The following is a 27,426-nucleotide window of genomic DNA, read 5'->3' as shown; positions in this document are numbered from 1 at the left end:
AGTGGGTTTCGGTTGTAGGCCTTGGTGCGGCCCAAGTGGCAAACCATTTCTGATCATCGCTTCTCGGCCAAATGGCTCAAGATCAAGCGTAGTGTCTGTTCTTATCTGATACGTCCCCTATTTGGGGACCATATATTAAATAGATTTTTGGAATAGGGAGTTGGAAATGGAGCTTGCTTTGTCGCACGGAACCTTCACGTGCTGTCACAATGGGGATGGAGGGTGTGGTTATGCAGATTCAAAACGCGTTGTGCACAGCTTGAACACACGCACACCGCAGAACTATCATCTACAGAACTTCCAGAGTTTCTGGAAAATGTCTTCCCTGCGGCAATCTTTTGCTATGTCTCCACAGTGGGTTTCGGTTGTAGGCCTTGGTGCGGCCCAAGTGGCAAACCATTTCTGATCATCGCTTCTCGGCCAAATGCCTCAAGATCAAGCGTAGTGTCTGTTCTTATCTGATACGTCCCCTATTTGGGGACCATATATTAAATAGATTTTTGGAATAGGGAGCTGGAAATGGAGCTTGCTTTGTCGCACGGAACCTTCATGTGCTGTCACAATGGGGATGGAGGGTGTGGTTATGCAGATTCAAAACGCGTTGTGCACAGCTTGAACACACGCACACCGCAGAACTGTCATCGACAGAGCTTCCAGAGTTTCTGGAAAATGTCTTCCCTGCAGCAATCTTTTGCTATGTCTCCACAGTGGGTTTCGGTTTTAGGCCTTGGTGCGGCCCAAGTGGCAACCCATTTCTGATCATCGCTTCTCGGCCAAATGGCTCAAGTTTAAGCGTAGTGTCTGTTCTTATCTGATACGTCCCCTATTTGGGGACCATATATTAAATGGATTTTTGGAATAGGGAGCTGGAAATGGAGCTTGCTTTGTCACACGGAACCTTCACGTGCTGTCACAATGGGGATGGAGGGTGTGGTTATGCAGATTCAAAACGCGTTGTGCACAGCTTGAACACACGCACACCGCAGAACTGTCATCTACAGAGCTTCCAGAGTTTTTGGAAAATGTCTTCCCTGCGGCAATCTTTTGCTATGTCTCCACAGTGGGTTTCGGTTGTAGGCCTTGGTGCGGCCCAAGTGGCAAACCATTTCTGATCATCGCTTCTCGGCCAAATGGCTCAAGATCAAGTGTAGTGTCTGTTCTTATCTGATACGTCCCCTATTTGGGGACCATATATTAAATAGATTTTTGGAATAGGGAGCTGGAAATGGAGCTTGCTTTGTCGCACGGAACCTTCACGTGCTGTCACAATGGGGATGGAGGGTGTGGTTATGCAGATTCAAAACGCGTTGTGCACAGCTTGAACACACGCACACCGCAGAACTGTCATCTACAGAGCTTCCAGAGTTTCTGGAAAATGTCTTCCCTGCGGCAATCTTTTGCTATGTCTCCACAGTGGGTTTCGGTTGTAGGCCTTGGTGTGGCCCAAGTGGCAAACCATTTCTGATCATCGCTTCTCGGCCAAATGGCTCAAGATCAAGCGTAGTGTCTGTTCTTATCTGATACGTCCCCTATTTGGGGACCATATATTAAATGGATTTTTGGAATAGGGAGCTGGAAATGGAGCTTGCTTCGTCGCACGGAACCTTCACGTGCTGTCACAATGGGGATGGAGGGTGTGGTTATGCAGATTCAAAACGCGTTGTGCACAGCTTGAACACACGCACACCACAGAACTATCATCGACAGAGCTTCCAGAGTTTCTGGAAAATGTCTTCCCTGCGGCAATCTTTTGCTATGTCTCCACAGTGGGTTTCGGTTGTAGGCCTTGGTGCGGCCCAAGTGGCAAACCATTTCTGATCATCGCTTCTCGGCCAAATGGCTCAAGATCAAGCGTAGTGTCTGTTCTTATCTGATACGTCCCCTATTTGGGGACCATATAATAAATGGATTTTTGGAATAGGGAGCTGGAAATGGAGCTTGCTTTGTCACACGGAACCTTCACGTGCTGTCACAATGGGGATGGAGGGTGTGGTTATGCAGATTCGAAACGCGTTGTGCACAGCTTGAACACACGCACACCGCAGAACTGTCATCTACAGAGCTTCCAGAGTTTCTGGAAAATGTCTTCCCTGCGGCAATCTTTTGCTAAGTCTCCACAGTGGGTTTCGGTTGTAGGCCTTGGTGCGGCCCAAGTGGCAAACCATTTCTGATCATCGCTTCTCGGCCAAATGGCTCAAGATCAAGCGTAGAGTCTGTTCTTATCTGATACGTCCCCTATTTGGGGACCATATATTAAATGGATTTTTGGAATAGGATGCTGGAAATGGAGCTTGCTTTGTCGCACGGAACCTTCACGTGCTGTCACAATGGGGATGGAGGGTGTGGTTATGCAGATTCAAAACGCGTTGTGCACAGCTTGAACACACGCACACCGCAGAACTGTCATCTACAGAGCTTCCAGAGTTTCTGGAAAATGTCTTCCCTGCGGCAATCTTTTGCTATGTCTCCACAGTGGGTTTCGGTTGTAGGCCTTGGTGCGGCCCAAATGGCAAACCATTTCTGATCATCGCTTCTCGGCCAAATGGCTCAAGATCAAGCGTAGAGTCTGTTCTTATCTGATACGTCCCCTATTTGGGGACCATATATTAAATGGATTTTTGGAATAGGGAGCTGGCAATGGAGCTTGCTTTGTCGCACGGAACCTTCACGTGCTGTCACAATGGGGATGGAGGGTGTGGTTATGCAGATTCGAAACGCGTTGTATACAGCTTGAACACACGCACACCGCAGAACTGTCATCTACAGAGCTTCCAAAGTTTCTGGAAAATGTCTTCCCTGCGGCAATCTTTTGCTATGTCTCCACAGTGGGTTTCGGTTGTAGGCCTTGGTGCGGCCCAAGTGGCAAACCATTTCTGATCATCGCTTCTCGGCCAAATGGCTCAAGATCAAGCGTAGAGTCCGTTCTTATCTGATACGTCCCCTATTTGGGGACCATATATTAAATGGATTTTTGGAATAGGGAGCTGGAAATGGAGCTTGCTTTGTCGCACGGAACCTTCACGTGCTGTCACAATGGGGATGGAGGGTGTGGTTATGCAGATTCAAAACGCGTTGTGCACAGCTTGAACACACGCACACCGCAGAACTGTCATCTACAGAGCTTCCAGAGTTTCTGGAAAATGTCTTCCCTGCGGCAATCTTTTGCTATGTCTCCACAGTGGGTTTCGGTTGTAGGCCTTGGTGCGGCCCAAATGGCAAACCATTTCTGATCATCGCTTCTCGGCCAAATGGCTCAAGATCAAGCGTAGAGTCTGTTCTTATCTGATACGTCCCCTATTTGGGGACCATATATTAAATGGATTTTTGGAATAGGGAGCTGGCAATGGAGCTTGCTTTGTCGCACGGAACCTTCACGTGCTGTCACAATGGGGATGGAGGGTGTGGTTATACAGATTCGAAACGCGTTGTATACAGCTTGAACACACGCACACCGCAGAACTGTCATCTACAGAGCTTCCAAAGTTTCTGGAAAATGTCTTCCCTGCGGCAATCTTTTGCTATGTCTCCACAGTGGGTTTCGGTTGTAGGCCTTGGTGCGGCCCAAGTGGCACACCATTTCTGATCATCGCTTCTCGGCCAAATGGCTCAAGATCAAGCGTAGTGTCTGTTCTTATCTGATACGTCCCCTATTTGGGGACCATATATTAAATGGATTTTTGGAATAGGGAGCTGGAAATGGAGCTTGCTTTGTCGCACGGAACCTTCACGTGCTGTCACAATGGGGATGGAGGGTGTGGTTATGCAGATTCAAAACGCGTTGTGCACAGCTTGAACACACGCACACCGCAGAACTGTCATCTACAGAGCTTCCAGAGTTTCTGGAAAATGTCTTCCCTGCGGCAATCTTTTGCTATGTCTCCAGAGTGGGTTTCAGTTGTAGGCCTTGGGGCGGCCCAAGTGGCAAACCATTTCTGATCATCGCTTCTCGGCCAAATGGCTCAAGATCAAGCGTAGTGTCTGTTCTTCTCGGATACGTCCCCTATTTGGGGACCATATATTAAATGGATTTTTGGAATAGGGAGCTGGAAATGGAGCTTGCTTTGTCACACGGAACCTTCACGTGCTGTCACAATGGGGATGGAGGGTGTGATTATGCAGATTCAAAACGCGTTGTGCACAGCTTGAACACACGCACACCGCAGAACTGTCATCGACAAAGCTTCCAGAGTTTCTGGAAAATGTCTTCCCTGCGGCAATCTTTTGCTATGTCTCCACAGTGGGTTTCGGTTGTAGGCCTTGGTGCGGCCCAAGTGGCAAACCATTTCTGATCATCGTTTCTCGGCCAAATGGCTTAAGATCAAGCGTAGTGTCTGTTCTTATCTGATACGTCCCCTATTTGGGGACCATATATTAAATAGATTTTTGGAATAGGGAGCTGGAAATGGAGCTTGCTTTGTCGCACAGAACCTTCACGTGCTGTCACAATGAGGATGGAGGGTGTGGTTATGCAGATTCAAAATGCGTTGTGCACAGCTTGAACACACGCACACCGCAGAACTGTCATCTACAGAGCTTCCAGGGTTTCTGGAAAATGTCTTCCCTGCGGCAATCTTTTGCTATGTCTCCACAGTGGGTTACGGTTGTAGGCCTTGGTGAGGCCTAAGTGGCAAACCATTTCTGATCATCGCTTCTCGGCCAAATGGCTCAAGATCAAGCGTAGTGTCTGTTCTTATCTGATACGTCCCCTATTTGGGGACCATATATTAAATGGATTTTTGGAAAACGGAGCTGGAAATGGAGCTTGCTTCGTCAGACGGAACCTACACATGCTGTCACAATGGGGATGGAGGGTGTGGTTATGCAGATTCAAAACGCGTTGTGCACAGCTTGAACACACGCACACCGCAGAACTGTCATCGACAGAGCTTCCAGAGTTTCTGGAAAATGTCTTCCCTGCGGCAATCTTTTGCTATGTCTCCACAGTGGGTTTCGGTTGTAGGCCTTGGTGCGGCCCAAGTGGCAAACCATTTCTGATCATCGCTTCTTGGCCAAATGGCTCAAGATCAAGCGTAGTGTCTGTTCTTATCTGATACGTCCCCTATTTGGGGACCATATATTAAATGGATTTTTGGAATAGGGAGCTGGAAATGGAGCTTGCTTTGTCACACGGAACCTTCACGTGCTGTCACAATGGGGATGGAGGGTGTGGTTATGCAGATTCAAAACGCGTTGTGCACAGCTTGAACACACGCACACTGCAGAACTGTCATCGACAGAGCTTCCAGAGTTTCTGGAAAATGTCTTCCCTGCGGCAATCTTTTGCTATGTCTCCACAGTGGGTTTCGGTTGTAGGCCTTGGTGCGGCCCAAGTGGCAAACCATTTCTGATCATCGCTTCTCGGCCAAATGGCTCAAGATCAAGCGTAGTGTCTGTTCTTATCTGATACGTCCCCTATTTGGGGACCATATATTAAATAGATTTTTGGAATAGGGAGCTGGAAATGGAGCTTGCTTTGTCACACGGAACCTTCACGTGCTGTCACAATGGGGATGGAGGGTGTGGTTATGCAGATTCAAAACGCGTTGTGCACTGCTTGAACACACGCACACCGCAGAACTGTCATCTACAGAGCTTCCAGAGTTTTTGGAAAATGTCTTCCCTGCGGCAATCTTTTGCTATGTCTCCACAGTGGGTTTCGGTTGTAGGCCTTGGTGCGGCCCAAGTGGCAAACCATTTCTGATCATCGCTTCTCGGCCAAATGGCTCAAGATCAAGTGTAGTGTCTGTTCTTATCTGATACGTCCCCTATTTGGGGACCATATATTAAATAGATTTTTGGAATAGGGAGCTGGAAATGGAGCTTGCTTTGTCGCACGGAACCTTCACGTGCTGTCACAATGGGGATGGAGGGTGTGGTTATGCAGATTCAAAACGCGTTGTGCACAGCTTGAACACACGCACACCGCAGAACTGTCATCTACAGAGCTTCCAGAGTTTCTGGAAAATGTCTTCCCTGCGGCAATCTTTTGCTATGTCTCCACAGTGGGTTTCGGTTGTAGGCCTTGGTGTGGCCCAAGTGGCAAACCATTTCTGATCATCGCTTCTCGGCCAAATGGCTCAAGATCAAGCGTAGTGTCTGTTCTTATCTGATACGTCCCCTATTTGGGGACCATATATTAAATGGATTTTTGGAATAGGGAGCTGGAAATGGAGCTTGCTTCGTCGCACGGAACCTTCACGTGCTGTCACAATGGGGATGGAGGGTGTGGTTATGCAGATTCAAAACGCGTTGTGCACAGCTTGAACACACGCACACCGCAGAACTGTCATCTACAGAGCTTCCAGAGTTTCTGGAAAATGTCTTCCCTGCGGCAATCTTTTGCTATGTCTCCACAGTGGGTTTCGGTTGTAGGCCTTGGTGCGGCCCAAGTGGCAAACCATTTCTGATCATCGCTTCTCGGCCAAATGGCTCAAGATCAAGCGTAGTGTCTGTTCTTATCTGATACGTCCCCTATTTGGGGACCATATATTAAATGGATTTTTGGAATAGGGAGCTGGAAATGGAGCTTGCTTTGTCGCACGGAACCTTCACGTGCTGTCACAATGGGGATGGAGGGTGTGGTTATGCAGATTCAAAACGCGTTGTGCACAGCTTGAACAAAAGCACACCGCAGAACTATCATCTACAGAACTTCCAGAGTTTCTGGAAAATGTCTTCCCTGCGGCAATCTTTTGCTATGTCTCCACAGTGGGTTTCGGTTGTAGGCCTTGGTGCGGCCCAAGTGGCAAACCATTTCTGATCATCGCTTCTCGGCCAAATGGCTCAAGATCAAGCGTAGTGTCTGTTCTTATCTGATACGTCCCCTATTTGGGGACCATATATTAAATAGATTTTTGGAATAGGGAGCTGGAAATGGAGCTTGCTTTGTCGCACGGAACCTTCATGTGCTGTCACAATGGGGATGGAGGGTGTGGTTTTGCAGATTCAAAACGCGTTGTGCACAGCTTGAACACACGCACACCGCAGAACTGTCATCGACAGAGCTTCCAGAGTTTCTGGAAAATGTCTTCCCTGCGGCAATCTTTTGCTATGTCTCCACAGTGGGTTTCGGTTGTAGGCCTTGGTGCGGCCCAAGTGGCAAACCATTTCTGATCATCGCTTCTTGGCCAAATGGCTCAAGATCAAGCGTAGTGTCTGCTCTTATCTGATATGTCCCCTATTTGGGGACCATATATTAAATAGATTTTTGGAATAGGGAGCTGGAAATGGAGCTTGCTTTGTCGCACGGAACCTTCACGTGCTGTCACAATGGGGATGGAGGGTGTGGTTATGCAGATTCAAAACGCGTTGTGCACAGCTTGAACACACGCACACCGCAGAACTATCATCTACAGAACTTCCAGAGTTTCTGGAAAATGTCTTCCCTGCGGCAATCTTTTGCTATGTCTCCACAGTGGGTTTCGGTTGTAGGCCTTGGTGCGGCCCAAGTGGCAAACCATTTCTGATCATCGCTTCTCGGCCAAATGGCTCAAGATCAAGCGTAGTGTCTGTTCTTATCTGATACGTCCCCTATTTGGGGACCATATATTAAATAGATTTTTGGAATAGGGAGTTGGAAATGGAGCTTGCTTTGTCGCACGGAACCTTCACGTGCTGTCACAATGGGGATGGAGGGTGTGGTTATGCAGATTCAAAACGCGTTGTGCACAGCTTGAACACACGCACACCGCAGAACTATCATCTACAGAACTTCCAGAGTTTCTGGAAAATGTCTTCCCTGCGGCAATCTTTTGCTATGTCTCCACAGTGGGTTTCGGTTGTAGGCCTTGGTGCGGCCCAAGTGGCAAACCATTTCTGATCATCGCTTCTCGGCCAAATGGCTCAAGATCAAGCGTAGTGTCTGTTCTTATCTGATACGTCCCCTATTTGGGGACCATATATTAAATAGATTTTTGGAATAGGGAGCTGGAAATGGAGCTTGCTTTGTCGCACGGAACCTTCATGTGCTGTCACAATGGGGATGGAGGGTGTGGTTATGCAGATTCAAAACGCGTTGTGCACAGCTTGAACACACGCACACCGCAGAACTGTCATCGACAGAGCTTCCAGAGTTTCTGGAAAATGTCTTCCCTGCAGCAATCTTTTGCTATGTCTCCACAGTGGGTTTCGGTTTTAGGCCTTGGTGCGGCCCAAGTGGCAACCCATTTCTGATCATCGCTTCTCGGCCAAATGGCTCAAGTTTAAGCGTAGTGTCTGTTCTTATCTGATACGTCCCCTATTTGGGGACCATATATTAAATGGATTTTTGGAATAGGGAGCTGGAAATGGAGCTTGCTTTGTCACACGGAACCTTCACGTGCTGTCACAATGGGGATGGAGGGTGTGGTTATGCAGATTCAAAACGCGTTGTGCACAGCTTGAACACACGCACACCGCAGAACTGTCATCTACAGAGCTTCCAGAGTTTTTGGAAAATGTCTTCCCTGCGGCAATCTTTTGCTATGTCTCCACAGTGGGTTTCGGTTGTAGGCCTTGGTGCGGCCCAAGTGGCAAACCATTTCTGATCATCGCTTCTCGGCCAAATGGCTCAAGATCAAGTGTAGTGTCTGTTCTTATCTGATACGTCCCCTATTTGGGGACCATATATTAAATAGATTTTTGGAATAGGGAGCTGGAAATGGAGCTTGCTTTGTCGCACGGAACCTTCACGTGCTGTCACAATGGGGATGGAGGGTGTGGTTATGCAGATTCAAAACGCGTTGTGCACAGCTTGAACACACGCACACAGCAGAACTGTCATCTACAGAGCTTCCAGAGTTTCTGGAAAATGTCTTCCCTGCGGCAATCTTTTGCTATGTCTCCACAGTGGGTTTCGGTTGTAGGCCTTGGTGTGGCCCAAGTGGCAAACCATTTCTGATCATCGCTTCTCGGCCAAATGGCTCAAGATCAAGCGTAGTGTCTGTTCTTATCTGATACGTCCCCTATTTGGGGACCATATATTAAATGGATTTTTGGAATAGGGAGCTGGAAATGGAGCTTGCTTCGTCGCACGGAACCTTCACGTGCTGTCACAATGGGGATGGAGGGTGTGGTTATGCAGATTCAAAACGCGTTGTGCACAGCTTGAACACACGCACACCACAGAACTGTCATCGACAGAGCTTCCAGAGTTTCTGGAAAATGTCTTCCCTGCGGCAATCTTTTGCTATGTCTCCACAGTGGGTTTCGGTTGTAGGCCTTGGTGCGGCCCAAGTGGCAAACCATTTCTGATCATCGCTTCTCGGCCAAATGGCTCAAGATCAAGCGTAGTGTCTGTTCTTATCTGATACGTCCCCTATTTGGGGACCATATATTAAATGGATTTTTGGAATAGGGAGCTGGAAATGGAGCTTGCTTTGTCACACGGAACCTTCACGTGCTGTCACAATGGGGATGGAGGGTGTGGTTATGCAGATTCGAAACGCGTTGTGCACAGCTTGAACACACGCACACCGCAGAACTGTCATCTACAGAGCTTCCAGAGTTTCTGGAAAATGTCTTCCCTGCGGCAATCTTTTGCTAAGTCTCCACAGTGGGTTTCGGTTGTAGGCCTTGGTGCGGCCCAAGTGGCAAACCATTTCTGATCATCGCTTCTCGGCCAAATGGCTCAAGATCAAGCGTAGAGTCTGTTCTTATCTGATACGTCCCCTATTTGGGGACCATATATTAAATGGATTTTTGGAATAGGATGCTGGAAATGGAGCTTGCTTTGTCGCACGGAACCTTCACGTGCTGTCACAATGGGGATGGAGGGTGTGGTTATGCAGATTCAAAACGCGTTGTGCACAGCTTGAACACACGCACACCGCAGAACTGTCATCTACAGAGCTTCCAGAGTTTCTGGAAAATGTCTTCCCTGCGGCAATCTTTTGCTATGTCTCCACAGTGGGTTTCGGTTGTAGGCCTTGGTGCGGCCCAAATGGCAAACCATTTCTGATCATCGCTTCTCGGCCAAATGGCTCAAGATCAAGCGTAGAGTCTGTTCTTATCTGATACGTCCCCTATTTGGGGACCATATATTAAATGGATTTTTGGAATAGGGAGCTGGCAATGGAGCTTGCTTTGTCGCACGGAACCTTCACGTGCTGTCACAATGGGGATGGAGGGTGTGGTTATGCAGATTCGAAACGCGTTGTATACAGCTTGAACACACGCACACCGCAGAACTGTCATCTACAGAGCTTCCAAAGTTTCTGGAAAATGTCTTCCCTGCGGCAATCTTTTGCTATGTCTCCACAGTGGGTTTCGGTTGTAGGCCTTGGTGTGGCCCAAGTGGCAAACCATTTCTGATCATCGCTTCTCGGCCAAATGGCTCAAGATCAAGCGTAGTGTCTGTTCTTATCTGATACGTCCCCTATTTGGGGACCATATATTAAATGGATTTTTGGAATAGGGAGCTGGAAATGGAGCTTGCTTCGTCGCACGGAACCTTCACGTGCTGTCACAATGGGGATGGAGGGTGTGGTTATGCAGATTCAAAACGCGTTGTGCACAGCTTGAACACACGCACACCACAGAACTGTCATCGACAGAGCTTCCAGAGTTTCTGGAAAATGTCTTCCCTGCGGCAATCTTTTGCTATGTCTCCACAGTGGGTTTCGGTTGTAGGCCTTGGTGCGGCCCAAGTGGCAAACCATTTCTGATCATCGCTTCTCGGCCAAATGGCTCAAGATCAAGCGTAGTGTCTGTTCTTATCTGATACGTCCCCTATTTGGGGACCATATATTAAATGGATTTTTGGAATAGGGAGCTGGAAATGGAGCTTGCTTTGTCACACGGAACCTTCACGTGCTGTCACAATGGGGATGGAGGGTGTGGTTATGCAGATTCGAAACGCGTTGTGCACAGCTTGAACACACGCACACCGCAGAACTGTCATCTACAGAGCTTCCAGAGTTTCTGGAAAATGTCTTCCCTGCGGCAATCTTTTGCTAAGTCTCCACAGTGGGTTTCGGTTGTAGGCCTTGGTGCGGCCCAAGTGGCAAACCATTTCTGATCATCGCTTCTCGGCCAAATGGCTCAAGATCAAGCGTAGAGTCTGTTCTTATCTGATACGTCCCCTATTTGGGGACCATATATTAAATGGATTTTTGGAATAGGATGCTGGAAATGGAGCTTGCTTTGTCGCACGGAACCTTCACGTGCTGTCACAATGGGGATGGAGGGTGTGGTTATGCAGATTCAAAACGCGTTGTGCACAGCTTGAACACACGCACACCGCAGAACTGTCATCTACAGAGCTTCCAGAGTTTCTGGAAAATGTCTTCCCTGCGGCAATCTTTTGCTATGTCTCCACAGTGGGTTTCGGTTGTAGGCCTTGGTGCGGCCCAAATGGCAAACCATTTCTGATCATCGCTTCTCGGCCAAATGGCTCAAGATCAAGCGTAGAGTCTGTTCTTATCTGATACGTCCCCTATTTGGGGACCATATATTAAATGGATTTTTGGAATAGGGAGCTGGCAATGGAGCTTGCTTTGTCGCACGGAACCTTCACGTGCTGTCACAATGGGGATGGAGGGTGTGGTTATGCAGATTCGAAACGCGTTGTATACAGCTTGAACACACGCACACCGCAGAACTGTCATCTACAGAGCTTCCAAAGTTTCTGGAAAATGTCTTCCCTGCGGCAATCTTTTGCTATGTCTCCACAGTGGGTTTCGGTTGTAGGCCTTGGTGCGGCCCAAGTGGCAAACCATTTCTGATCATCGCTTCTCGGCCAAATGGCTCAAGATCAAGCGTAGTGTCTGTTCTTATCTGATACGTCCCCTATTTGGGGACCATATATTAAATAGATTTTTGGAATAGGGAGCTGGAAATGGAGCTTGCTTTGTCGCACGGAACCTTCATGTGCTGTCACAATGGGGATGGAGGGTGTGGTTTTGCAGATTCAAAACGCGTTGTGCACAGCTTGAACACACGCACACCGCAGAACTGTCATCGACAGAGCTTCCAGAGTTTCTGGAAAATGTCTTCCCTGCGGCAATCTTTTGCTATGTCTCCACAGTGGGTTTCGGTTGTAGGCCTTGGTGCGGCCCAAGTGGCAAACCATTTCTGATCATCGCTTCTTGGCCAAATGGCTCAAGATCAAGCGTAGTGTCTGCTCTTATCTGATATGTCCCCTATTTGGGGACCATATATTAAATAGATTTTTGGAATAGGGAGCTGGAAATGGAGCTTGCTTTGTCGCACGGAACCTTCACGTGCTGTCACAATGGGGATGGAGGGTGTGGTTATGCAGATTCAAAACGCGTTGTGCACAGCTTGAACACACGCACACCGCAGAACTATCATCTACAGAACTTCCAGAGTTTCTGGAAAATGTCTTCCCTGCGGCAATCTTTTGCTATGTCTCCACAGTGGGTTTCGGTTGTAGGCCTTGGTGCGGCCCAAGTGGCAAACCATTTCTGATCATCGCTTCTCGGCCAAATGGCTCAAGATCAAGCGTAGTGTCTGTTCTTATCTGATACGTCCCCTATTTGGGGACCATATATTAAATAGATTTTTGGAATAGGGAGTTGGAAATGGAGCTTGCTTTGTCGCACGGAACCTTCACGTGCTGTCACAATGGGGATGGAGGGTGTGGTTATGCAGATTCAAAACGCGTTGTGCACAGCTTGAACACACGCACACCGCAGAACTATCATCTACAGAACTTCCAGAGTTTCTGGAAAATGTCTTCCCTGCGGCAATCTTTTGCTATGTCTCCACAGTGGGTTTCGGTTGTAGGCCTTGGTGCGGCCCAAGTGGCAAACCATTTCTGATCATCGCTTCTCGGCCAAATGGCTCAAGATCAAGCGTAGTGTCTGTTCTTATCTGATACGTCCCCTATTTGGGGACCATATATTAAATAGATTTTTGGAATAGGGAGCTGGAAATGGAGCTTGCTTTGTCGCACGGAACCTTCATGTGCTGTCACAATGGGGATGGAGGGTGTGGTTATGCAGATTCAAAACGCGTTGTGCACAGCTTGAACACACGCACACCGCAGAACTGTCATCGACAGAGCTTCCAGAGTTTCTGGAAAATGTCTTCCCTGCAGCAATCTTTTGCTATGTCTCCACAGTGGGTTTCGGTTTTAGGCCTTGGTGCGGCCCAAGTGGCAACCCATTTCTGATCATCGCTTCTCGGCCAAATGGCTCAAGTTTAAGCGTAGTGTCTGTTCTTATCTGATACGTCCCCTATTTGGGGACCATATATTAAATGGATTTTTGGAATAGGGAGCTGGAAATGGAGCTTGCTTTGTCACACGGAACCTTCACGTGCTGTCACAATGGGGATGGAGGGTGTGGTTATGCAGATTCAAAACGCGTTGTGCACAGCTTGAACACACGCACACCGCAGAACTGTCATCTACAGAGCTTCCAGAGTTTTTGGAAAATGTCTTCCCTGCGGCAATCTTTTGCTATGTCTCCACAGTGGGTTTCGGTTGTAGGCCTTGGTGCGGCCCAAGTGGCAAACCATTTCTGATCATCGCTTCTCGGCCAAATGGCTCAAGATCAAGTGTAGTGTCTGTTCTTATCTGATACGTCCCCTATTTGGGGACCATATATTAAATAGATTTTTGGAATAGGGAGCTGGAAATGGAGCTTGCTTTGTCGCACGGAACCTTCACGTGCTGTCACAATGGGGATGGAGGGTGTGGTTATGCAGATTCAAAACGCGTTGTGCACAGCTTGAACACACGCACACAGCAGAACTGTCATCTACAGAGCTTCCAGAGTTTCTGGAAAATGTCTTCCCTGCGGCAATCTTTTGCTATGTCTCCACAGTGGGTTTCGGTTGTAGGCCTTGGTGTGGCCCAAGTGGCAAACCATTTCTGATCATCGCTTCTCGGCCAAATGGCTCAAGATCAAGCGTAGTGTCTGTTCTTATCTGATACGTCCCCTATTTGGGGACCATATATTAAATGGATTTTTGGAATAGGGAGCTGGAAATGGAGCTTGCTTCGTCGCACGGAACCTTCACGTGCTGTCACAATGGGGATGGAGGGTGTGGTTATGCAGATTCAAAACGCGTTGTGCACAGCTTGAACACACGCACACCACAGAACTGTCATCGACAGAGCTTCCAGAGTTTCTGGAAAATGTCTTCCCTGCGGCAATCTTTTGCTATGTCTCCACAGTGGGTTTCGGTTGTAGGCCTTGGTGCGGCCCAAGTGGCAAACCATTTCTGATCATCGCTTCTCGGCCAAATGGCTCAAGATCAAGCGTAGTGTCTGTTCTTATCTGATACGTCCCCTATTTGGGGACCATATATTAAATGGATTTTTGGAATAGGGAGCTGGAAATGGAGCTTGCTTTGTCACACGGAACCTTCACGTGCTGTCACAATGGGGATGGAGGGTGTGGTTATGCAGATTCGAAACGCGTTGTGCACAGCTTGAACACACGCACACCGCAGAACTGTCATCTACAGAGCTTCCAGAGTTTCTGGAAAATGTCTTCCCTGCGGCAATCTTTTGCTAAGTCTCCACAGTGGGTTTCGGTTGTAGGCCTTGGTGCGGCCCAAGTGGCAAACCATTTCTGATCATCGCTTCTCGGCCAAATGGCTCAAGATCAAGCGTAGAGTCTGTTCTTATCTGATACGTCCCCTATTTGGGGACCATATATTAAATGGATTTTTGGAATAGGATGCTGGAAATGGAGCTTGCTTTGTCGCACGGAACCTTCACGTGCTGTCACAATGGGGATGGAGGGTGTGGTTATGCAGATTCAAAACGCGTTGTGCACAGCTTGAACACACGCACACCGCAGAACTGTCATCTACAGAGCTTCCAGAGTTTCTGGAAAATGTCTTCCCTGCGGCAATCTTTTGCTATGTCTCCACAGTGGGTTTCGGTTGTAGGCCTTGGTGCGGCCCAAATGGCAAACCATTTCTGATCATCGTTTCTCGGCCAAATGGCTCAAGATCAAGCGTAGAGTCTGTTCTTATCTGATACGTCCCCTATTTGGGGACCATATATTAAATGGATTTTTGGAATAGGGAGCTGGCAATGGAGCTTGCTTTGTCGCACGGAACCTTCACGTGCTGTCACAATGGGGATGGAGGGTGTGGTTATGCAGATTCGAAACGCGTTGTATACAGCTTGAACACACGCACACCGCAGAACTGTCATCTACAGAGCTTCCAAAGTTTCTGGAAAATGTCTTCCCTGCGGCAATCTTTTGCTATGTCTCCACAGTGGGTTTCGGTTGTAGGCCTTGGTGTGGCCCAAGTGGCAAACCATTTCTGATCATCGCTTCTCGGCCAAATGGCTCAAGATCAAGCGTAGTGTCTGTTCTTATCTGATACGTCCCCTATTTGGGGACCATATATTAAATGGATTTTTGGAATAGGGAGCTGGAAATGGAGCTTGCTTCGTCGCACGGAACCTTCACGTGCTGTCACAATGGGGATGGAGGGTGTGGTTATGCAGATTCAAAACGCGTTGTGCACAGCTTGAACACACGCACACCACAGAACTGTCATCGACAGAGCTTCCAGAGTTTCTGGAAAATGTCTTCCCTGCGGCAATCTTTTGCTATGTCTCCACAGTGGGTTTCGGTTGTAGGCCTTGGTGCGGCCCAAGTGGCAAACCATTTCTGATCATCGCTTCTCGGCCAAATGGCTCAAGATCAAGCGTAGTGTCTGTTCTTATCTGATACGTCCCCTATTTGGGGACCATATATTAAATGGATTTTTGGAATAGGGAGCTGGAAATGGAGCTTGCTTTGTCACACGGAACCTTCACGTGCTGTCACAATGGGGATGGAGGGTGTGGTTATGCAGATTCGAAACGCGTTGTGCACAGCTTGAACACACGCACACCGCAGAACTGTCATCTACAGAGCTTCCAGAGTTTCTGGAAAATGTCTTCCCTGCGGCAATCTTTTGCTAAGTCTCCACAGTGGGTTTCGGTTGTAGGCCTTGGTGCGGCCCAAGTGGCAAACCATTTCTGATCATCGCTTCTCGGCCAAATGGCTCAAGATCAAGCGTAGAGTCTGTTCTTATCTGATACGTCCCCTATTTGGGGACCATATATTAAATGGATTTTTGGAATAGGATGCTGGAAATGGAGCTTGCTTTGTCGCACGGAACCTTCACGTGCTGTCACAATGGGGATGGAGGGTGTGGTTATGCAGATTCAAAACGCGTTGTGCACAGCTTGAACACACGCACACCGCAGAACTGTCATCTACAGAGCTTCCAGAGTTTCTGGAAAATGTCTTCCCTGCGGCAATCTTTTGCTATGTCTCCACAGTGGGTTTCGGTTGTAGGCCTTGGTGCGGCCCAAATGGCAAACCATTTCTGATCATCGCTTCTCGGCCAAATGGCTCAAGATCAAGCGTAGAGTCTGTTCTTATCTGATACGTCCCCTATTTGGGGACCATATATTAAATGGATTTTTGGAATAGGGAGCTGGCAATGGAGCTTGCTTTGTCGCACGGAACCTTCATGTGCTGTCACAATGGGGATGGAGGGTGTGGTTATGCAGATTCGAAACGCGTTGTATACAGCTTGAACACACGCACACCGCAGAACTGTCATCTACAGAGCTTCCAAAGTTTCTGGAAAATGTCTTCCCTGCGGCAATCTTTTGCTATGTCTCCACAGTGGGTTTCGGTTGTAGGCCTTGGTGCGGCCCAAGTGGCAAACCATTTCTGATCATCGCTTCTCGGCCAAATGGCTCAAGATCAAGCGTAGAGTCTGTTCTTATCTGATACGTCCCCTATTTGGGGACCATATATTAAATGGATTTTTGGAATAGGGAGCTGGAAATGGAGCTTGCTTTGTCGCACGGAACCTTCACGTGCTGTCACAATGGGGATGGAGGGTGTGGTTATGCAGATTCAAAACGCGTTGTGCACAGCTTGAACACACGCACACCGCAGAACTGTCATCTACAGAGCTTCCAGAGTTTCTGGAAAATGTCTTCCCTGCGGCAATCTTTTGCTATGTCTCCACAGTGGGTTTCGGTTGTAGGCCTTGGTGCGGCCCAAGTGGCAAACCATTTCTGATCATCGCTTCTCGGCCAAATGGCTCAAGATCAAGCGTAGTGTCTGTTCTTATCTGATACGTACCCTATTTGGGGACCATATATTAAATAGATTTTTGGAATAGGGAACTGGAAATGGAGCTTGCTTTGTCACACGGAACCTTCACGTGCTGTCACAATGGGGATGGAGGGTGTGGTTATGCAGATTCAAAACGCGTTGTGCACAGCTTGAACACACGCACACCGCAGAACTGTCATCTACAGAACTTCCAGAGTTTCTGGAAAATGTCTTCCCTGCGGCAATCTTTTGCTATGTCTCCACAGTGGGTTTCGGTTGTAGGCCTTGGTGCGGCCCAAGTGGCACACCATTTCTGATCATCGCTTCTCGGCCAAATGGCTCAAGATCAAGCGTAGTGTCTGTTCTTATCTGATACGTCCCCTATTTGGGGACCATATATTAAATGGATTTTTGGAATAGGGAGCTGGAAATGGAGCTTGCTTTGTCGCACGGAACCTTCACGTGCTGTCACAATGGGGATGGAGGGTGTGGTTATGCAGATTCAAAACGCGTTGTGCACAGCTTGAACACACGCACACCGCAGAACTGTCATCTACAGAGATTCCAGAGTTTCTGGAAAATGTCTTCCCTGCGGCAATCTTTTGCTATGTCTCCACAGTGGGTTTCAGTTGTAGGCCTTGGGGCGGCCCAAGTGGCAAACCATTTCTGATCATCGCTTCTCGGCCAAATGGCTCAAGATCAAGCGTAGTGTCTGTTCTTCTCGGATACGTCCCCTATTTGGGGACCATATATTAAATGGATTTTTGGAATAGGGAGCTGGAAATGGAGCTTGCTTTGTCACACGGAACCTTCACGTGCTGTCACAATGGGGATGGAGGGTGTGATTATGCAGATTCAAAACGCGTTGTGCACAGCTTGAACACACGCACACCGCAGAACTGTCATCGACAAAGCTTCCAGAGTTTCTGGAAAATGTCTTCCCTGCGGCAATCTTTTGCTATGTCTCCACAGTGGGTTTCGGTTGTAGGCCTTGGTGCGGCCCAAGTGGCAAACCATTTCTGATCATCGTTTCTCGGCCAAATGGCTCAAGATCAAGCGTAGTGTCTGTTCTTATCTGATACGTCCCCTATTTGGGGACCATATATTAAATAGATTTTTGGAATAGGGAGCTGGAAATGGAGCTTGCTTTGTCGCACAGAACCTTCACGTGCTGTCACAATGAGGATGGAGGGTGTGGTTATGCAGATTCAAAATGCGTTGTGCACAGCTTGAACACACGCACACCGCAGAACTGTCATCTACAGAGCTTCCAGGGTTTCTGGAAAATGTCTTCCCTGCGGCAATCTTTTGCTATGTCTCCACAGTGGGTTACGGTTGTAGGCCTTGGTGAGGCCTAAGTGGCAAACCATTTCTGATCATCGCTTCTCTGCCAAATGGCTCAAGATCAAGCGTAGTGTCTGTTCTTATCTGATACGTCCCCTATTTGGGGACCATATATTAAATGGATTTTTGGAAAACGGAGCTGGAAATGGAGCTTGCTTCGTCGGACGGAACCTTCACATGCTGTCACAATGGGGATGGAGGGTGTGGTTATGCAGATTCAAAACGCGTTGTGCACAGCTTGAACACACGCACACCGCAGAACTGTCATCGACAGAGCTTCCAGAGTTTCTGGAAAATGTCTTCCCTGCGGCAATCTTTTGCTATGTCTCCACAGTGGGTTTCGGTTGTAGGCCTTGGTGCGGCCCAAGTGGCAAACCATTTCTGATCATCGCTTCTTGGCCAAATGGCTCAAGATCAAGCGTAGTGTCTGCTCTTATCTGATATGTCCCCTATTTGGGGACCATATATTAAATAGATTTTTGGAATAGGGAGCTGGAAATGGAGCATGCTTTGTCGCACGGAACCTTCACGTGCTGTCACAATGGGGATGGAGGGTGTGGTTATGCAGATTCAAAACGCGTTGTGCACAGCTTGAACACACGCACACCGCAGAACTATCATCTACAGAACCTCCAGAGTTTCTGGAAAATGTCTTCCCTGCGGCAATCTTTTGCTATGTCTCCACAGTGGGTTTCGGTTGTAGGCCTTGGTGCGGCCCAAGTGGCAAACCATTTCTGATCATCGCTTCTCGGCCAAATGGCTCAAGATCAAGCGTAGTGTCTGTTCTTATCTGATACGTCCCCTATTTGGGGACCATATATTAAATGGATTTTTGGAATAGGGAGCTGGAAATGGAGCTTGCTTTGTCACACGGAACCTTCACGTGCTGTCACAATGGGGATGGAGGGTGTGGTTATGCAGATTCAAAACGCGTTGTGCACAGCTTGAACACACGCACACTGCAGAACTGTCATCGACAGAGCTTCCAGAGTTTCTGGAAAATGTCTTCCCTGCGGCAATCTTTTGCTATGTCTCCACAGTGGGTTTCGGTTGTAGGCCTTGGTGCGGCCCAAGTGGCAAACCATTTCTGATCATCGCTTCTCGGCCAAATGGCTCAAGATCAAGCGTAGTGTCTGTTCTTATCTGATACGTCCCCTATTTGGGGACCATATATTAAATAGATTTTTGGAATAGGGAGCTGGAAATGGAGCTTGCTTTGTCGCACGGAACCTTCACGTGCTGTCACAATGGGGATGGAGGGTGTGGTTATGCAGATTCAAAACGCGTTGTGCACAGCTTGAACACACGCACACCGCAGAACTGTCATCGACAGAGCTTCCAGAGTTTCTGGAAAATGTCTTCCCTGCGGCAATCTTTTGCTATGTCTCCACAGTGGGTTTCGGTTTTAGGCCTTGGTGCGGCCCAAGTGGCAAACCATTTCTGATCATCGCTTCTCGGCCAAATGGCTCAAGATCAAGCGTAGTGTCTGTTCTTATCTGATACGTCCCCTATTTGGGGACCATATATTAAATGGATTTTTGGAATAGGGAGCTGGAAATGGAGCTTGCTTTGTCACACGGAACCTTCACGTGCTGTCACAATGGGGATGGAGGGTGTGGTTATGCAGATTCAAAACGCGTTGTGCACAGCTTGAACACACGCACACCGCAGAACTGTCATCTACAGAGCTTCCAGAGTTTTTGGAAAATGTCTTCCCTGCGGCAATCTTTTGCTATGTCTCCACAGTGGGTTTCGGTTGTAGGCCTTGGTGCGGCCCAAGTGGCAAACCATTTCTGATCATCGCTTCTCGGCCAAATGGCTCAAGATCAAGCGTAGTGTCTGTTCTTATCTGATACGTCCCCTATTTGGGGACCATATATTAAATAGATTTTTGGAATAAGGAGCTGGAAATGGAGCTTGCTTTGTCGCACGGAACCTTCACGTGCTGTCACAATGGGGATGGAGGGTGTGGTTATGCAGATTCAAAACGCGTTGTGCACAGCTTGAACACACGCACACCGCAGAACTGTCATCGACAGAGCTTCCAGAGTTTCTGGAAAATGTCTTCCCTGCGGCAATCTTTTGCTATGTCTCCACAGTGGGTTTCGGTTTTAGGCCTTGGTGCGGCCCAAGTGGCAAACCATTTCTGATCATCGCTTCTCGGCCAAATGGCTCAAGATCAAGCGTAGTGTCTGTTCTTATCTGATACGTCCCCTATTTGGGGACCATATATTAAATGGATTTTTGGAAAACGGAGCTGGAAATGGAGCTTGCTTCGTCGGACGGAACCTTCACATGCTGTCACAATGGGGATGGAGGGTGTGGTTATGCAGATTCAAAACGCGTTGTGCACAGCTTGAACACACGCACACCGCAGAACTGTCATCGACAGAGCTTCCAGAGTTTCTGGAAAATGTCTTCCCTGCGGCAATCTTTTGCTATGTCTCCACAGTGGGTTTCGGTTGTAGGCCTTGGTGCGGCCCAAGTGGCAAACCATTTCTGATCATCGCTTCTTGGCCAAATGGCTCAAGATCAAGCGTAGTGTCTGCTCTTATCTGATATGTCCCCTATTTGGGGACCATATATTAAATAGATTTTTGGAATAGGGAGCTGGAAATGGAGCTTGCTTTGTCGCACGGAACCTTCACGTGCTGTCACAATGGGGATGGAGGGTGTGGTTATGCAGATTCAAAACGCGTTGTGCACAGCTTGAACACACGCACACCGCAGAACTATCATCTACAGAACTTCCAGAGTTTCTGGAAAATGTCTTCCCTGCGGCAATCTTTTGCTATGTCTCCACAGTGGGTTTCGGTTGTAGGCCTTGGTGCGGCCCAAGTGGCAAACCATTTCTGATCATCGCTTCTCGGCCAAATGGCTCAAGATCAAGCGTAGTGTCTGTTCTTATCTGATACGTCCCCTATTTGGGGACCATATATTAAATGGATTTTTGGAATAGGGAGCTGGAAATGGAGCTTGCTTTGTCACACGGAACCTTCACGTGCTGTCACAATGGGGATGGAGGGTGTGGTTATGCAGATTCAAAACGCGTTGTGCACAGCTTGAACACACGCACACCGCAGAACTATCATCTACAGAACTTCCAGAGTTTCTGGAAAATGTCTTCCCTGCGGCAATCTTTTGCTATGTCTCCACAGTGGGTTTCGGTTGTAGGCCTTGGTGCGGCCCAAGTGGTAAACCATTTCTGATCATCGCTTCTCGGCCAAATGGCTCAAGATCAAGCGTAGTGTCTGTTCTTATCTGATACGTCCCCTATTTGGGGACCATATATTAAATGGATTTTTGGAATAGGGAGCTGGAAATGGAGCTTGCTTTGTCACACGGAACCTTCACGTGCTGTCACAATGGGGATGGAGGGTGTGGTTATGCAGATTCAAAACGCGTTGTGCACAGCTTGAACACACGCACACTGCAGAACTGTCATCGACAGAGCTTCCAGAGTTTCTGGAAAATGTCTTCCCTGCGGCAATCTTTTGCTATGTCTCCACAGTGGGTTTCGGTTGTAGGCCTTGGTGCGGCCCAAGTGGCAAACCATTTCTGATCATCGCTTCTCGGCCAAATGGCTCAAGATCAAGCGTAGTGTCTGTTCTTATCTGATACGTCCCCTATTTGGGGACCATATATTAAATAGATTTTTGGAATAGGGAGCTGGAAATGGAGCTTGCTTTGTCGCACGGAACCTTCACGTGCTGTCACAATGGGGATGGAGGGTGTGGTTATGCAGATTCAAAACGCGTTGTGCACAGCTTGAACACACGCACACCGCAGAACTGTCATCGACAGAGCTTCCAGAGTTTCTGGAAAATGTCTTCCCTGCGGCAATCTTTTGCTATGTCTCCACAGTGGGTTTCGGTTTTAGGCCTTGGTGCGGCCCAAGTGGCAAACCATTTCTGATCATCGCTTCTCGGCCAAATGGCTCAAGATCAAGCGTAGTGTCTGTTCTTATCTGATACGTCCCCTATTTGGGGACCATATATTAAATGGATTTTTGGAATAGGGAGCTGGAAATGGAGCTTGCTTTGTCACACGGAACCTTCACGTGCTGTCACAATGGGGATGGAGGGTGTGGTTATGCAGATTCAAAACGTGTTGTGCACAGCTTGAACACACGCACACCGCAGAACTGTCATCTACAGAGCTTCCCGAGTTTTTGGAAAATGTCTTCCCTGCGGCAATCTTTTGCTATGTCTCCACAGTGGGTTTCGGTTGTAGGCCTTGGTGCGGCCCAAGTGGCAAACCATTTCTGATCATCGCTTCTCGGCCAAATGGCTCAAGATCAAGCGTAGTGTCTGTTCTTATCTGATACGTCCCCTATTTGGGGACCATATATTAAATAGATTTTTGGAATAGGGAGCTGGAAATGGAGCTTGCTTTGTCACACGGAACCTTCACGTGCTGTCACAATGGGGATGGAGGGTGTGGTTATGCAGATTCAAAACGCGTTGTGCACTGCTTGAACACACGCACACCGCAGAACTGTCATCTACAGAGCTTCCAGAGTTTTTGGAAAATGTCTTCCCTGCGGCAATCTTTTGCTATGTCTCCACAGTGGGTTTCGGTTGTAGGCCTTGGTGCGGCCCAAGTGGCAAACCATTTCTGATCATCGCTTCTCGGCCAAATGGCTCAAGATCAAGTGTAGTGTCTGTTCTTATCTGATACGTCCCCTATTTGGGGACCATATATTAAATAGATTTTTGGAATAGGGAGCTGGAAATGGAGCTTGCTTTGTCGCACGGAACCTTCACGTGCTGTCACAATGGGGATGGAGGGTGTGGTTATGCAGATTCAAAACGCGTTGTGCACAGCTTGAACACACGCACACCGCAGAACTGTCATCTACAGAGCTTCCAGAGTTTCTGGAAAATGTCTTCCCTGCGGCAATCTTTTGCTATGTCTCCACAGTGGGTTTCGGTTGTAGGCCTTGGTGTGGCCCAAGTGGCAAACCATTTCTGATCATCGCTTCTCGGCCAAATGGCTCAAGATCAAGCGTAGTGTCTGTTCTTATCTGATACGTCCCCTATTTGGGGACCATATATTAAATGGATTTTTGGAATAGGGAGCTGGAAATGGAGCTTGCTTCGTCGCACGGAACCTTCACGTGCTGTCACAATGGGGATGGAGGGTGTGGTTATGCAGATTCAAAACGCGTTGTGCACAGCTTGAACACACGCACACCGCAGAACTGTCATCTACAGAGCTTCCAGAGTTTCTGGAAAATGTCTTCCCTGTGGCAATCTTTTGCTATGTCTCCACAGTGGGTTTCGGTTGTAGGCCTTGGTGCGGCCCAAGTGGCAAACCATTTCTGATCATCGCTTCTCGGCCAAATGGCTCAAGATCAAGCGTAGTGTCTGTTCTTATCTGATACGTCCCCTATTTGGGGACCATATATTAAATGGATTTTTGGAATAGGGAGCTGGAAATGGAGCTTGCTTTGTCACACGGAACCTTCACGTGCTGTCACAATGGGGATGGAGGGTGTGGTTATGCAGATTCGAAACGCGTTGTGCACAGCTTGAACACACGCACACTGCAGAACTGTCATCTACAGAGCTTCCAGAGTTTCTGGAAAATGTCTTCCCTGCGGCAATCTTTTGCTAAGTCTCCACAGTGGGTTTCGGTTGTAGGCCTTGGTGCGGCCCAAGTGGCAAACCATTTCTGATCATCGCTTCTCGGCCAAATGGCTCAAGATCAAGCGTAGAGTCTGTTCTTATCTGATACGTCCCCTATTTGGGGACCATATATTAAATGGATTTTTGGAATAGGATGCTGGAAATGGAGCTTGCTTTGTCGCACGGAACCTTCACGTGCTGTCACAATGGGGATGGAGGGTGTGGTTATGCAGATTCAAAACGCGTTGTGCACAGCTTGAACACACGCACACCGCAGAACTGTCATCTACAGAGCTTCCAGAGTTTCTGGAAAATGTCTTCCCTGCGGCAATCTTTTGCTATGTCTCCACAGTGGGTTTCGGTTGTAGGCCTTGGTGCGGCCCAAATGGCGAACCATTTCTGATCATCGCTTCTCGGCCAAATGGCTCAAGATCAAGCGTAGTGTCTGTTCTTATCTGATACGTCCCCTATTTGGGGACCATATATTAAATAGATTTTTGGAATAGGGAGCTGGAAATGGAGCTTGCTTTGTCGCACGGAACCTTCACGTGCTGTCACAATGGGGATGGAGGGTGTGGTTATGCAGATTCAAAACGCGTTGTGCACAGCTTGAACACACGCACACCGCAGAACTGTCATCTACAGAGCTTCCAGAGTTTCTGGAAAATGTCTTCCCTGCGGCAATCTTTTGCTATGTCTCCACAGTGGGTTTCGGTTGTAGGCCTTGGTGCGGCCCAAGTGGCAAACCATTTCTGATCATCGCTTCTCGGCCAAATGGCTCAAGATCAAGCGTAGTGTCTGTTCTTATCTGATACGTCCCCTATTTGGGGACCATATATTAAATAGATTTTTGGAATAGGGAGCTGGAAATGGAGCTTGCTTTGTCGCATGGAACCTTCACGTGCTGTCACAATGGGGATGGAGGGTGTGGTTATGCAGATTCAAAACGCATTGTGCACAGCTTGTCTCCACAGTGGGTTTCGGTTGTAGGCCTTGGTGCGGCCCAAGTGGCAAACCATTTCTGATCATCGCTTCTCGGCCAAATGGCTCAAGATCAAGCGTAGTGTCTGTTCTTATCTGATACGTCCCCTATTTGGGGACCATATATTAAATAGATTTTTGGAATAGGGAGTTGGAAATGGAGCTTGCTTTGTCGCACGGAACCTTCACGTGCTGTCACAATGGGGATGGAGGGTGTGGTTATGCAGATTCAAAACGCGTTGTGCACAGCTTGAACACACGCACACCGCAGAACTATCATCTACAGAACTTCCAGAGTTTCTGGAAAATGTCTTCCCTGCGGCAATCTTTTGCTATGTCTCCACAGTGGGTTTCGGTTGTAGGCCTTGGTGCGGCCCAAGTGGCAAACCATTTCTGATCATCGCTTCTCGGCCAAATGGCTCAAGATCAAGCGTAGTGTCTGTTCTTATCTGATATGTCCCCTATTTGGGGACCATATATTAAATAGATTTTTGGAATAGGGAGCTGGAAATGGAGCTTGCTTTGTCGCACGGAACCTTCATGTGCTGTCACAATGGGGATGGAGGGTGTGGTTATGCAGATTCAAAACGCGTTGTGCACAGCTTGAACACACGCACACCGCAGAACTGTCATCGACAGAGCTTCCAGAGTTTCTGGAAAATGTCTTCCCTGCGGCAATCTTTTGCTATGTCTCCACAGTGGGTTTCGGTTTTAGGCCTTGGTGCGGCCCAAGTGGCAACCCATTTCTGATCATCGCTTGTCGGCCAAATGGCTCAAGTTTAAGCGTAGTGTCTGTTCTTATCTGATACGTCCCCTATTTGGGGACCATATATTAAATGGATTTTTGGAATAGGGAGCTGGAAATGGAGCTTGCTTTGTCACACGGAACCTTCACGTGCTGTCACAATGGGGATGGAGGGTGTGGTTATGCAGATTCAAAACGCGTTGTGCACAGCTTGAACACACGCACACCGCAGAACTGTCATCTACAGAGCTTCCAGAGTTTTTGGAAAATGTCTTCCCTGCGGCAATCTTTTGCTATGTCTCCACAGTGGGTTTCGGTTGTAGGCCTTGGTGCGGCCCAAGTGGCAAACCATTTCTGATCATCGCTTCTCGGCCAAATGGCTCAAGATCAAGTGTAGTGTCTGTTCTTATCTGATACGTCCCCTATTTGGGGACCATATATTAAATAGATTTTTGGAATAGGGAGCTGGAAATGGAGCTTGCTTTGTCGCACGGAACCTTCACGTGCTGTCACAATGGGGATGGAGGGTGTGGTTATGCAGATTCAAAACGCGTTGTGCACAGCTTGAACACACGCACACCGCAGAACTGTCATCTACAGAGCTTCCAGAGTTTCTGGAAAATGTCTTCCCTGCGGCAATCTTTTGCTATGTCTCCACAGTGGGTTTCGGTTGTAGGCCTTGGTGTGGCCCAAGTGGCAAACCATTTCTGATCATCGCTTCTCGGCCAAATGGCTCAAGATCAAGCGTAGTGTCTGTTCTTATCTGATACGTCCCCTATTTGGGGACCATATATTAAATGGATTTTTGGAATAGGGAGCTGGAAATGGAGCTTGCTTCGTCGCACGGAACCTTCACGTGCTGTCACAATGGGGATGGAGGGTGTGGTTATGCAGATTCAAAACGCGTTGTGCACAGCTTGAACACACGCACACCACAGAACTGTCATCTACAGAGCTTCCAGAGTTTCTGGAAAATGTCTTCCCTGCGGCAATCTTTTGCTATGTCTCCACAGTGGGTTTCGGTTGTAGGCCTTGGTGCGGCCCAAGTGGCAAACCATTTCTGATCATCGCATCTCGGCCAAATGGCTCAAGATCAAGCGTAGAGTCTGTTCTTATCTGATACGTCCCCTATTTGGGGACCATATATTAAATGGATTTTTGGAATAGGATGCTGGAAATGGAGCTTGCTTTGTCGCACGGAACCTTCACATGCTGTCACAATGGGGATGGAGGGTGTGGTTATGCAGATTCAAAACGCGTTGTGCACAGCTTGAACACACGCACACCGCAGAACTGTCATCTACAGAGCTTCCAGAGTTTCTGGAAAATGTCTTCCCTGCGGCAATCTTTTGCTATGTCTCCACAGTGGGTTTCGGTTGTAGGCCTTGGTGCGGCCCAAATGGCAAACCATTTCTGATCATCGCTTCTCGGCCAAATGGCTCAAGATCAAGCGTAGAGTCTGTTCTTATCTGATACGTCCCCTATTTGGGGACCATATATTAAATGGATTTTTGGAATAGGGAGCTGGCAATGGAGCTTGCTTTGTCGCACGGAACCTTCACGTGCTGTCACAATGGGGATGGAGGGTGTGGTTATGCAGATTCGAAACGCGTTGTATACAGCTTGAACACACGCACACCGCAGAACTGTCATCTACAGAGCTTCCAGAGTTTCTGGAAAATGTCTTCCCTGC

The 27,426-nt window shown here is 48.2% G+C and overlaps 78 pseudogenes; all 78 read left to right on the top strand.

Moving 5' to 3' along the window:
* Positions 1 to 55: 55 nt before the first annotated feature.
* LOC143760325 (U2 spliceosomal RNA) lies at positions 56 to 231 on the top strand (annotated as a pseudogene).
* Positions 232 to 408: 177 nt separating this feature from the next.
* LOC143762911 (U2 spliceosomal RNA) lies at positions 409 to 584 on the top strand (annotated as a pseudogene).
* Positions 585 to 761: 177 nt separating this feature from the next.
* Positions 762 to 937, top strand: LOC143763110 (U2 spliceosomal RNA; annotated as a pseudogene).
* Positions 938 to 1,114: 177 nt separating this feature from the next.
* Positions 1,115 to 1,290, top strand: LOC143761276 (U2 spliceosomal RNA; annotated as a pseudogene).
* A 177-nt stretch (positions 1,291 to 1,467) lies between these two features.
* LOC143764057 (U2 spliceosomal RNA) lies at positions 1,468 to 1,643 on the top strand (annotated as a pseudogene).
* A 177-nt stretch (positions 1,644 to 1,820) lies between these two features.
* Positions 1,821 to 1,996, top strand: LOC143762379 (U2 spliceosomal RNA; annotated as a pseudogene).
* A 177-nt stretch (positions 1,997 to 2,173) lies between these two features.
* LOC143761850 (U2 spliceosomal RNA) lies at positions 2,174 to 2,349 on the top strand (annotated as a pseudogene).
* Positions 2,350 to 2,526: 177 nt separating this feature from the next.
* On the top strand, positions 2,527 to 2,702 carry LOC143762119 (U2 spliceosomal RNA; annotated as a pseudogene).
* A 177-nt stretch (positions 2,703 to 2,879) lies between these two features.
* Positions 2,880 to 3,055, top strand: LOC143762862 (U2 spliceosomal RNA; annotated as a pseudogene).
* A 177-nt stretch (positions 3,056 to 3,232) lies between these two features.
* On the top strand, positions 3,233 to 3,410 carry LOC143761678 (U2 spliceosomal RNA; annotated as a pseudogene).
* Positions 3,411 to 3,585: 175 nt separating this feature from the next.
* Positions 3,586 to 3,761, top strand: LOC143760000 (U2 spliceosomal RNA; annotated as a pseudogene).
* A 177-nt stretch (positions 3,762 to 3,938) lies between these two features.
* On the top strand, positions 3,939 to 4,117 carry LOC143762657 (U2 spliceosomal RNA; annotated as a pseudogene).
* Positions 4,118 to 4,291: 174 nt separating this feature from the next.
* On the top strand, positions 4,292 to 4,467 carry LOC143759431 (U2 spliceosomal RNA; annotated as a pseudogene).
* A 177-nt stretch (positions 4,468 to 4,644) lies between these two features.
* LOC143760139 (U2 spliceosomal RNA) lies at positions 4,645 to 4,824 on the top strand (annotated as a pseudogene).
* Positions 4,825 to 4,997: 173 nt separating this feature from the next.
* LOC143761220 (U2 spliceosomal RNA) lies at positions 4,998 to 5,173 on the top strand (annotated as a pseudogene).
* Positions 5,174 to 5,350: 177 nt separating this feature from the next.
* On the top strand, positions 5,351 to 5,526 carry LOC143760669 (U2 spliceosomal RNA; annotated as a pseudogene).
* Positions 5,527 to 5,703: 177 nt separating this feature from the next.
* LOC143761264 (U2 spliceosomal RNA) lies at positions 5,704 to 5,879 on the top strand (annotated as a pseudogene).
* A 177-nt stretch (positions 5,880 to 6,056) lies between these two features.
* LOC143764044 (U2 spliceosomal RNA) lies at positions 6,057 to 6,232 on the top strand (annotated as a pseudogene).
* Positions 6,233 to 6,409: 177 nt separating this feature from the next.
* On the top strand, positions 6,410 to 6,585 carry LOC143759999 (U2 spliceosomal RNA; annotated as a pseudogene).
* A 177-nt stretch (positions 6,586 to 6,762) lies between these two features.
* Positions 6,763 to 6,938, top strand: LOC143762887 (U2 spliceosomal RNA; annotated as a pseudogene).
* Positions 6,939 to 7,115: 177 nt separating this feature from the next.
* Positions 7,116 to 7,291, top strand: LOC143761988 (U2 spliceosomal RNA; annotated as a pseudogene).
* A 177-nt stretch (positions 7,292 to 7,468) lies between these two features.
* Positions 7,469 to 7,644, top strand: LOC143760324 (U2 spliceosomal RNA; annotated as a pseudogene).
* A 177-nt stretch (positions 7,645 to 7,821) lies between these two features.
* Positions 7,822 to 7,997, top strand: LOC143818890 (U2 spliceosomal RNA; annotated as a pseudogene).
* A 177-nt stretch (positions 7,998 to 8,174) lies between these two features.
* Positions 8,175 to 8,350, top strand: LOC143763109 (U2 spliceosomal RNA; annotated as a pseudogene).
* A 177-nt stretch (positions 8,351 to 8,527) lies between these two features.
* Positions 8,528 to 8,703, top strand: LOC143761252 (U2 spliceosomal RNA; annotated as a pseudogene).
* Positions 8,704 to 8,880: 177 nt separating this feature from the next.
* LOC143764033 (U2 spliceosomal RNA) lies at positions 8,881 to 9,056 on the top strand (annotated as a pseudogene).
* A 177-nt stretch (positions 9,057 to 9,233) lies between these two features.
* On the top strand, positions 9,234 to 9,409 carry LOC143761003 (U2 spliceosomal RNA; annotated as a pseudogene).
* A 177-nt stretch (positions 9,410 to 9,586) lies between these two features.
* On the top strand, positions 9,587 to 9,762 carry LOC143761849 (U2 spliceosomal RNA; annotated as a pseudogene).
* A 177-nt stretch (positions 9,763 to 9,939) lies between these two features.
* Positions 9,940 to 10,115, top strand: LOC143762118 (U2 spliceosomal RNA; annotated as a pseudogene).
* A 177-nt stretch (positions 10,116 to 10,292) lies between these two features.
* On the top strand, positions 10,293 to 10,468 carry LOC143764022 (U2 spliceosomal RNA; annotated as a pseudogene).
* A 177-nt stretch (positions 10,469 to 10,645) lies between these two features.
* Positions 10,646 to 10,821, top strand: LOC143761002 (U2 spliceosomal RNA; annotated as a pseudogene).
* Positions 10,822 to 10,998: 177 nt separating this feature from the next.
* On the top strand, positions 10,999 to 11,174 carry LOC143761848 (U2 spliceosomal RNA; annotated as a pseudogene).
* A 177-nt stretch (positions 11,175 to 11,351) lies between these two features.
* On the top strand, positions 11,352 to 11,527 carry LOC143762116 (U2 spliceosomal RNA; annotated as a pseudogene).
* Positions 11,528 to 11,704: 177 nt separating this feature from the next.
* LOC143762876 (U2 spliceosomal RNA) lies at positions 11,705 to 11,880 on the top strand (annotated as a pseudogene).
* Positions 11,881 to 12,057: 177 nt separating this feature from the next.
* Positions 12,058 to 12,233, top strand: LOC143761987 (U2 spliceosomal RNA; annotated as a pseudogene).
* A 177-nt stretch (positions 12,234 to 12,410) lies between these two features.
* Positions 12,411 to 12,586, top strand: LOC143760323 (U2 spliceosomal RNA; annotated as a pseudogene).
* Positions 12,587 to 12,763: 177 nt separating this feature from the next.
* Positions 12,764 to 12,939, top strand: LOC143818889 (U2 spliceosomal RNA; annotated as a pseudogene).
* A 177-nt stretch (positions 12,940 to 13,116) lies between these two features.
* Positions 13,117 to 13,292, top strand: LOC143763108 (U2 spliceosomal RNA; annotated as a pseudogene).
* A 177-nt stretch (positions 13,293 to 13,469) lies between these two features.
* LOC143761240 (U2 spliceosomal RNA) lies at positions 13,470 to 13,645 on the top strand (annotated as a pseudogene).
* A 177-nt stretch (positions 13,646 to 13,822) lies between these two features.
* LOC143764011 (U2 spliceosomal RNA) lies at positions 13,823 to 13,998 on the top strand (annotated as a pseudogene).
* Positions 13,999 to 14,175: 177 nt separating this feature from the next.
* LOC143761001 (U2 spliceosomal RNA) lies at positions 14,176 to 14,351 on the top strand (annotated as a pseudogene).
* Positions 14,352 to 14,528: 177 nt separating this feature from the next.
* LOC143761847 (U2 spliceosomal RNA) lies at positions 14,529 to 14,704 on the top strand (annotated as a pseudogene).
* Positions 14,705 to 14,881: 177 nt separating this feature from the next.
* Positions 14,882 to 15,057, top strand: LOC143762519 (U2 spliceosomal RNA; annotated as a pseudogene).
* A 177-nt stretch (positions 15,058 to 15,234) lies between these two features.
* Positions 15,235 to 15,410, top strand: LOC143763999 (U2 spliceosomal RNA; annotated as a pseudogene).
* A 177-nt stretch (positions 15,411 to 15,587) lies between these two features.
* Positions 15,588 to 15,763, top strand: LOC143761000 (U2 spliceosomal RNA; annotated as a pseudogene).
* Positions 15,764 to 15,940: 177 nt separating this feature from the next.
* Positions 15,941 to 16,116, top strand: LOC143761846 (U2 spliceosomal RNA; annotated as a pseudogene).
* Positions 16,117 to 16,293: 177 nt separating this feature from the next.
* On the top strand, positions 16,294 to 16,469 carry LOC143761539 (U2 spliceosomal RNA; annotated as a pseudogene).
* Positions 16,470 to 16,646: 177 nt separating this feature from the next.
* Positions 16,647 to 16,822, top strand: LOC143761576 (U2 spliceosomal RNA; annotated as a pseudogene).
* A 177-nt stretch (positions 16,823 to 16,999) lies between these two features.
* LOC143762893 (U2 spliceosomal RNA) lies at positions 17,000 to 17,178 on the top strand (annotated as a pseudogene).
* Positions 17,179 to 17,352: 174 nt separating this feature from the next.
* LOC143759998 (U2 spliceosomal RNA) lies at positions 17,353 to 17,528 on the top strand (annotated as a pseudogene).
* A 177-nt stretch (positions 17,529 to 17,705) lies between these two features.
* On the top strand, positions 17,706 to 17,884 carry LOC143762656 (U2 spliceosomal RNA; annotated as a pseudogene).
* Positions 17,885 to 18,058: 174 nt separating this feature from the next.
* On the top strand, positions 18,059 to 18,234 carry LOC143760197 (U2 spliceosomal RNA; annotated as a pseudogene).
* Positions 18,235 to 18,411: 177 nt separating this feature from the next.
* LOC143760521 (U2 spliceosomal RNA) lies at positions 18,412 to 18,589 on the top strand (annotated as a pseudogene).
* Positions 18,590 to 18,764: 175 nt separating this feature from the next.
* On the top strand, positions 18,765 to 18,940 carry LOC143762770 (U2 spliceosomal RNA; annotated as a pseudogene).
* Positions 18,941 to 19,117: 177 nt separating this feature from the next.
* On the top strand, positions 19,118 to 19,293 carry LOC143760998 (U2 spliceosomal RNA; annotated as a pseudogene).
* A 177-nt stretch (positions 19,294 to 19,470) lies between these two features.
* On the top strand, positions 19,471 to 19,646 carry LOC143759702 (U2 spliceosomal RNA; annotated as a pseudogene).
* A 177-nt stretch (positions 19,647 to 19,823) lies between these two features.
* Positions 19,824 to 19,999, top strand: LOC143760997 (U2 spliceosomal RNA; annotated as a pseudogene).
* Positions 20,000 to 20,176: 177 nt separating this feature from the next.
* Positions 20,177 to 20,352, top strand: LOC143759428 (U2 spliceosomal RNA; annotated as a pseudogene).
* Positions 20,353 to 20,529: 177 nt separating this feature from the next.
* Positions 20,530 to 20,707, top strand: LOC143759508 (U2 spliceosomal RNA; annotated as a pseudogene).
* A 175-nt stretch (positions 20,708 to 20,882) lies between these two features.
* Positions 20,883 to 21,058, top strand: LOC143761986 (U2 spliceosomal RNA; annotated as a pseudogene).
* Positions 21,059 to 21,235: 177 nt separating this feature from the next.
* Positions 21,236 to 21,411, top strand: LOC143760996 (U2 spliceosomal RNA; annotated as a pseudogene).
* Positions 21,412 to 21,588: 177 nt separating this feature from the next.
* Positions 21,589 to 21,764, top strand: LOC143760995 (U2 spliceosomal RNA; annotated as a pseudogene).
* Positions 21,765 to 21,941: 177 nt separating this feature from the next.
* Positions 21,942 to 22,117, top strand: LOC143759701 (U2 spliceosomal RNA; annotated as a pseudogene).
* Positions 22,118 to 22,294: 177 nt separating this feature from the next.
* LOC143760994 (U2 spliceosomal RNA) lies at positions 22,295 to 22,470 on the top strand (annotated as a pseudogene).
* A 177-nt stretch (positions 22,471 to 22,647) lies between these two features.
* On the top strand, positions 22,648 to 22,823 carry LOC143760668 (U2 spliceosomal RNA; annotated as a pseudogene).
* Positions 22,824 to 23,000: 177 nt separating this feature from the next.
* Positions 23,001 to 23,176, top strand: LOC143761229 (U2 spliceosomal RNA; annotated as a pseudogene).
* A 177-nt stretch (positions 23,177 to 23,353) lies between these two features.
* Positions 23,354 to 23,529, top strand: LOC143763988 (U2 spliceosomal RNA; annotated as a pseudogene).
* A 177-nt stretch (positions 23,530 to 23,706) lies between these two features.
* On the top strand, positions 23,707 to 23,882 carry LOC143760993 (U2 spliceosomal RNA; annotated as a pseudogene).
* Positions 23,883 to 24,059: 177 nt separating this feature from the next.
* On the top strand, positions 24,060 to 24,235 carry LOC143761845 (U2 spliceosomal RNA; annotated as a pseudogene).
* Positions 24,236 to 24,412: 177 nt separating this feature from the next.
* Positions 24,413 to 24,588, top strand: LOC143759700 (U2 spliceosomal RNA; annotated as a pseudogene).
* A 177-nt stretch (positions 24,589 to 24,765) lies between these two features.
* Positions 24,766 to 24,941, top strand: LOC143761308 (U2 spliceosomal RNA; annotated as a pseudogene).
* Positions 24,942 to 25,034: 93 nt separating this feature from the next.
* On the top strand, positions 25,035 to 25,210 carry LOC143760404 (U2 spliceosomal RNA; annotated as a pseudogene).
* A 177-nt stretch (positions 25,211 to 25,387) lies between these two features.
* Positions 25,388 to 25,563, top strand: LOC143818772 (U2 spliceosomal RNA; annotated as a pseudogene).
* A 177-nt stretch (positions 25,564 to 25,740) lies between these two features.
* On the top strand, positions 25,741 to 25,916 carry LOC143763175 (U2 spliceosomal RNA; annotated as a pseudogene).
* A 177-nt stretch (positions 25,917 to 26,093) lies between these two features.
* LOC143761217 (U2 spliceosomal RNA) lies at positions 26,094 to 26,269 on the top strand (annotated as a pseudogene).
* A 177-nt stretch (positions 26,270 to 26,446) lies between these two features.
* LOC143763976 (U2 spliceosomal RNA) lies at positions 26,447 to 26,622 on the top strand (annotated as a pseudogene).
* Positions 26,623 to 26,799: 177 nt separating this feature from the next.
* LOC143762478 (U2 spliceosomal RNA) lies at positions 26,800 to 26,977 on the top strand (annotated as a pseudogene).
* Positions 26,978 to 27,152: 175 nt separating this feature from the next.
* LOC143762115 (U2 spliceosomal RNA) lies at positions 27,153 to 27,328 on the top strand (annotated as a pseudogene).
* The last annotated feature ends 98 nt before the right edge of the window (positions 27,329 to 27,426 follow it).

Source organism: Ranitomeya variabilis, chromosome 3 (genome assembly GCF_051348905.1).
Source record: "Ranitomeya variabilis isolate aRanVar5 chromosome 3, aRanVar5.hap1, whole genome shotgun sequence".
NCBI lineage: Eukaryota > Metazoa > Chordata > Amphibia > Anura > Dendrobatidae > Ranitomeya > Ranitomeya variabilis.
The sequence above is the reverse complement of the archived record's forward strand: the minus strand, read 5'-3'. Positions and strand labels throughout refer to the sequence as shown.